Source organism: Oncorhynchus mykiss, chromosome 19 (genome assembly GCF_057628025.1).
Source record: "Oncorhynchus mykiss isolate SJ-2025 chromosome 19, ASM5762802v1, whole genome shotgun sequence".
Lineage (NCBI taxonomy): Eukaryota > Metazoa > Chordata > Actinopteri > Salmoniformes > Salmonidae > Oncorhynchus > Oncorhynchus mykiss.
The window spans coordinates 25772866-25780002 of NC_143040.1; the positions used below are offsets into that span (position 1 = coordinate 25772866).

At 39.6% G+C, this 7137-nt stretch overlaps 1 pseudogene; it reads right to left on the minus strand.

Annotated features, from left to right (window-relative positions):
* Positions 1-3901: 3901 nt before the first annotated feature.
* Positions 3902-4709, minus strand: LOC149975146 (uncharacterized; annotated as a pseudogene).
* Positions 4710-7137: the final 2428 nt, after the last annotated feature.

A 7137-nucleotide genomic window follows, 5' to 3' on the forward strand; every position in this document is an offset into this window, starting at 1 on the left:
AGAAGGATTTTTAAAGCCTTGAGACATGGATTGTGTATGTATGCTATTCATAGGACATAGCAGAGTCGATTTCCGCGCGTATAAACCCAGGGTCGTTACAATATGAATGGGAAAGACAAAATATTGAAGTGCCTTTGAACAGGGTATGGTAGTAGGAGCCCAACAGTTCATGTTCAACAGTTTCCTGTGTATCAAGAATGGCTCACCACCCAAAGTACATATATCCAATTTGACACAACTGTGGGAAGCATTGGAGTCAACATGGGCCAGCATCCCTGTGGATAGCTTTCGACACATTACGAAAAAGTGCTATAGCATTCCTATAAGAAACTGTATGTTTTGAATAATAGCTTATAGTATGCTATGATATATTATTTTGCCATGAAAATACTATAGAATGATTATAGGAGTCTCTATAGTATGTATTTTTGACCTATAATAACTTTCAATGGTAAGAAGATTAATGGTATACATATTCTGCAGTATCTCTATAGTATTCTTCTGAATTTAAATAGCGTTCCTGCATTATTTTTTGTAGTATTCCCCTTTAAGTTATTGAAGACTATTCCTGTCGGGTTTGTAATAGTATTCTAGTTGAGGCGATGAAAATGATCCAAGCCAAAACATTTCCTGCAAGCAAAAACAGAAAGCCAACCAATATTTATTTTATATGCCAACATGGGTATAACCAGGTTACTTTTAAAGTAGTGTGCATTTTTGGAATGGATACTTTCAATACATTACATCAATTAAAAACACGCTGCATCTTAGTAAAAACAGACCAGTAATATTAATGTTAATTTATTTTTTATTTAAATATTTTTTTTTTTTACTGAACATGTGGTTAACATGTACAATACAATATATAAGTCATGGCCCTTGCATCACTGATGTATGTCCCTGATAAGTTATCAATGTGTGATACTATTAGAATCACACAGATTCAATTCAACACACATTCTGTGATCTCCAACTATTACTCAAAACTAAATGCATGCGTTTTACCTGGAAGCTGCCCGTCCCTAACATGTCCTCACACTGGACAGACCTGAACTAAGGTACAGTGCCTTGCGAAAGTATTCGGCCCCCTTGAACTTTGCGACCTTTTGCCACATTTCAGGCTTCAAACATAAAGATATAAAACTGTATTTTTTTGTGAAGAATCAACAACAAGTGGGACACAATCATGAAGTGGAACGACATTTATTGGATATTTCAAACTTTTTTAACAAATCAAAAACTGAAAAATTGGACGTGCAAAATTATTCAGCCCCCTTAAGTTAATACTTTGTAGCGCCACCTTTTGCTGCGATTACAGCTGTAAGTCGCTTGGGGTATGTCTCTATCAGTTTTGCACATCGAGAGACTGACATTTTTTCCCATTCCTCCTTGCAAAACAGCTCAAGCTCAGTGAGGTTGGATGGAGAGCATTTGTGAACAGCAGTTTTCAGTTCTTTCCACAGATTCTCGATTGGATTCAGGTCTGGACTTTGACTTGGCCATTCTAACACCTGGATATGTTTATTTTTGAACCATTCCATTGTAGATTTTGCTTTATGTTTTGGATCATTGTCTTGTTGGAAGACAAATCTCCGTCCCAGTCTCAGGTCTTTTGCAGACTCCATCAGGTTTTCTTCCAGAATGGTCCTGTATTTGGCTCCATTCATCTTCCCATCAATTTTAACCATCTTCCCTGTCCCTGCTGAAGAAAAGCAGGCCCAAACCATGATGCTGCCACCACCATGTTTGACAGTGGGGATGGTGTGTTCAGGGTGTTGCTTTTACGCCAAACATAACATTTTGCATTGTTGCCAAAAAGTTCAATTTTGGTTTCATCTGACCAGAGCACCTTCTTCCACATGTTTGGTGTGTCTCCCAGGTGGCTTGTGGCAAACTTTAAACGACACTTTTTATGGATATCTTTAAGAAATGGCTTTCTTCTTGCCACTCTTCCATAAAGGCCAGATTTGTGCAATATACGACTGATTGTTGTCCTATGGACAGAGTCTCCCACCTCAGCTGTAGATCTCTGCAGTTCATCCAGAGTGATCATGGGCCTCTTGGCTGCATCTCTGATCAGTCTTCTCCTTGTATGAGCTGAAAGTTTAGAGGGATGGCCAGGTCTTGGTAGATTTGCAGTGGTCTGATACTCCTTCCATTTCAATATTATCGCTTGCACAGTGCTCCTTGGGATGTTTAAAGCTTGGGAAATCTTTTTGTATCCAAATCCGGCTTTAAACTTCTTCACAACAGTATCTCGGACCTGCCTGGTGTGTTCCTTGTTCTTCATGATGCCCTCTGCGCTTTTAACGGACCTCTGAGACTATCACAGTGCAGGTGCATTTATACGGAGACTTGATTACACACACGTGGATTGTATTTATCATCATTAGTTATTAAGGTCAACATTGGATCATTCAGAGATCCTCACTGAACTTCTGGAGAGAGTTTGCTGCACTGAAAGTAAAGGGGCTGAATAATTTTGCACGCCCAATTTTTCAGTTTTTGATTTGATAAAAAAGTTTGAAATATCCAATAAATGTCGTTCCACTTCATGATTGTGTCCCACTTGTTGTTGATTCTTCACAAAAAAATACAGTTTTATATCTTTATGTTTGAAGCCTGAAATGTGGCAAAAGGTCGCAAAGTTCAAGGGGGCCGAATACTTTCGCAAGGCACTGTATGTTGATGCTTTTCTTGGCCAGGTCACCATTGCAAATGAGAATCAGCTCTAATGATCAACTCAGCTCAATAACATCAACCAGCTCACTAAAAAACAGCCATAACTAATCTCTCTCATAAGTGTTTGGCAGAGGGACAAGCCAGCAATCCACATAAATACATTTACACTTGATATCTTTTTTGTTGTTGTCTCGACCTCTCAACTTCACACTTTTTTTGATGATGAGATGCCTAGATTGCGGTTGATGAACAAGCTGTCAGCTTGAATTACATATGGTTGAACCACAACAATGGGAACAGGTGGACATAAGCAGTTTGTTTGACAAATGCAATTCAGTCTAACAAAGAAAAATAACAGCAGTTGTCCACAACGTCCATTTTTGAACACGACTGAGGTATTATCCCTTTTTTTCTGAGATTTTGTAGTTAGTTGTGTGATAAACAATCTGTTCATAAATTAATTGGCCTTATGTCTCCACAGGCTGGGACGAAGCAGATCTGCTAATTAGTTATTCTACAGCAAGTTTTACACAAGCTCTGAGGTGAAGAGGTACAGATTTTCCAAGAGTGTTGAGGGAGCCTGAGATTTTTTCTCCTTTCAGTCTCCTGTCTGCAAGCTTTGTAAGGAATATACCGAACTCTAACTCTGGGTGAAATCCTAAAACACTAAGACGCTTGGGAATGACTCGCCAAAGAAAGAAAAGCTGGCAAATTCGTTGCGGAACGCACTGCGTCCCATGGAAAAGAGATTTCAGACTCCCATTGTTACCCTCAAATGTAAAAGATGACATTGCCTTAAGATGTCTCCAATTCAGTACACTATCAGTAAGGTGGATTAGCTGATGACAATTGAAAGAAACATTTTCTTGACAAATACGACTAAAGAAATGTGAGCTAATCTAAGGTCACGCTGTGAAATAGATCCTTGAAGCAAAATATGCATGCTGAATGGCAGAACAGTCATTGAATAAAACAGGAAATCCACAACACTCCGATGCTTTTCAGAATGTTCTTATATGCAGTGATCGCGGCATTCTTGTGGTTTCCTTTGAGGGCTTGAGATTTGGCAGTCGAGAGTCTAATTCTGCCATTTGTCGACCTATGTACCGTGGATTCAAACAGTTGCATGTATCCTGTTTTTGCTTCCGTTGTTCAACATTGTGTTTGGTTTTGTGCCTGACTACATGCATTCCTCGTCATAACTCTACAACTTCTGTCTCTTCGGTTGGACAACAGAAGCATAAACAGTGTTGACAACCCCTTTGCACCATTTTGCGGAATGTCAGTGCGAGCAGCGTGAAATGCATTATCACTTAAATTGATTGTGTGATCTTTCAATTTGGAGTTGTTGACTGTAAGGATCTTACATATCTGCCTTTGGGGACAACTTTACTGGGGTGCAAGCACCAGTCACAACCATATTCACCATTGAATTGCTTACAGTAATGAAGGATTGGCCTGGCAATTGCATCTGAGGAACAAATCAAGGAGAAGACCTTTGTCCTCTTCAGAATCCCACTGTTCTCTCTCCAAAGTTATGGGATTAAATCGCAACATTAATCAATAAAAAGGTATCCATTCTGCAACCATCACATTTTCTTTCCAATGTATGTGAGGCAGTTCATTTATGGTAAATTGGAAGGGGCCAAACTGAGTAATTTGAAGAGTTAAAAATGGGTACTCCATCACAGTTCCAGGTTCATGCAGATAGCCTCTTCTCTTTCAGTAATGTTTGGTACATCTTTCCATCCATGACATCCTCGATTTCATATTCTTCTTCCTTCACCGTTTTCCTCAAAACATCTATTCTATGGTTCTCCAGTGTATCTCGCAGAAGGAGCCTCAAAGGTATTGACAAAATTAAAACATTTCGTTTCTCTGATGAAGAACATTCCACAATGTGAGCAATTTGTGTCTTCGGGTTGCTTTCCTAAGTAATTTTGGCATTCATCACAAAATAAACGAGAGACAGCTGTCAGGGCTGGATTACCCAAAAACTTTTTGAATAGATATTTAGATGTTGGAGACAAGCAAATTCAGCAAGGCAAGTAGGTCTATCAGGGCAGTTCCAGTCAGGTGATGACGCAGAAAAAAGAGCATTATTGCCATAAGGCATTGCCCCTTTGTTACTGATTCCCCAGGGTAAATCCTTTCTTCATTCTGAAAAGAGTTAGATGCAAAGTATATTTAGACATTTGTTTAAGCCAGAAGGAAACCTATAATAACCTGACACTAACCATCTCAGGGGCATCATCATAGTCTAAATGATCAGAGCCATGTTGACTGGGGTGTGTCTGGGGGTCCTAAATTAGGAATACATGGAGAAAACCAACACAGAACATCTAACTGAAATATTTGCTAGAATACATAACACTGACTTCACAAGGGTGAGGCTAAAAACTGAATGGCTGTGTGTGTTTGTACCACATTTATGTGGGTACCTGATGTCCACACATGTATACAGAAACCTGACAAATTGGACCTTGTGGGGACATTTGGCAAGTCCCCATGAGGGGAATTGCGATTTTTGGCTTGGGTGTTAAGTTTAGGGGAAAGCATACAATTGGATATAGAGTTAGAATTGGGGTTACTATTAGTTTGAGGCATTGCGGGTTAAGTTTAGGGTTAGGCATTAGGGCCAGGTGATTTTTAACCTTAACAATTAGGTAATTGAGGTTAGGGTTAGGATCAGAGTTAGGGTTATGTTTAGGGCTATGGAACATGTTTTTTGGGTCAAGTTTAGGTCTCAAGTCCCTATAAGGATAGAAAAACAAATGTGTGTGTGTGTGCGTGTGTTTGTGCACTTGACACTAACCATCTCAAGGGCATCATCACGGTCTAAATCATCAGAGCCAGGTTGATTGGGGTGTGTTAGAGGGTCCTACAAAAGTAACAGAGAAAACCAACACAGAACATTATCTAATGAAAATATTAGCTAGAATACATGACACTGACTTCACAAGGGTGAGGCTAAGAAACTGAATGTCTGTGTGTGTGGGTCAACATGACTCTAAATAATCAGAGCCATGTTGATTGAGGTTTGTAAGTAGCTAGCTAGAAACTAGATACTGAATACAAACACTGTCAGTGTACCATCTAGCTAGCAAGTTCATTAGCTACTGTATCTAGCTAGCAGATATACAGCTAGTGTATACATACCAGTAACAGCATAGCATAAGCAATTGAACACACCAAATAGTAATAGGGTTGTAGCTACATAAAAAAATGAATCTAGTTTTCTAGAGCTCACACCGAGCGAAGGCAATATAACAACAACACTTTAATGTTCCTGCTTGACCTGGTGTGTCGAGGAAAAGGAACGTTTTCATCACGCATCCATTTTTTATATGGTCTCCTTAAATCACTCAGACTGGAGGCATTTCTTACTAAGCAAATGAGCTAATTGTTGAAAACTGCTTGCATCATGTCAACTGCTAATGAAACTGATTCCGTAGCTAGCCATAAAATAAACTTTGCGGCAAAGCATGAAAGGCGAAAGTTTTAAAAAACTAGGTGCAAGCAAAGAAAACGGTTTACTCTCAGAGCTAACATCAGGAACCTAACTAATTCGCTATAGTATTAACTGGTATACAACTCCTTGCCGCTCAAGTTATAACACGTTAGATGCTTACTGGACCCTGGAAATCTGTGTGAAATGTTAAATAGCTATCGAACAAAACACTATCTGTTAACTAATGTTTTCCCTCTACAGTATGTGGTTCATTTTTGGAATGAGAGAATTAGGTGAAAATGAGTGGATTCAGGGATCAAGTGGAGCTGGAGCTGGGCCTGGCTTAAGCTGGATGCCACTATAGATGTGAAAGGACCACCACACACTTTCCCTCTTTCTCACTTTTGCTCAAACACATTGTAGAACAGATGTCCACAGGCAGAAAGTGTATAATTTGCAGTGTAGCCCAAATATATTGTTTTTGTTGTGTTGAACTTGACAGTAACACGTGTGTGAGTGAGGGGGATTATATACTGCTCAAAAAAATAAAGGGAACACTAAAATAACACATCCTAGATCTGAATGAATGAAATTTTCTTATTCAATACTTTTTTCTTTACATAGTTGAATGTGCTGACAACAAAATCACACAAAAATGATCAATGGAAATATAATTTAGCAACCCATAGGGGTCTGGATTTGGAGTCACACTCAAAATTAAAGTGGAAAACCACACTACAGGCTGATCCAACTTTGATGTAATGTCCTTAAAACAAGTCAAAATGAGGCTCAGTAGTGTGTGTGTGGCCTCCACGTGCCTGTATGTCCTCCCTACAATGCTTGGGCATGCTCCTGATCAGGTGGCGGATGGTCTCCTGAAGGATCTCCTCCCAGACCTGGACTAAAGCATCCGCCAACTCCTGGACAGTCTGTGGTGCAACGTGGCGTTGGTGGATGGAGCGAGACATGATGTCCAAGATGTGCTCAATTGGATTCAGGTCTGG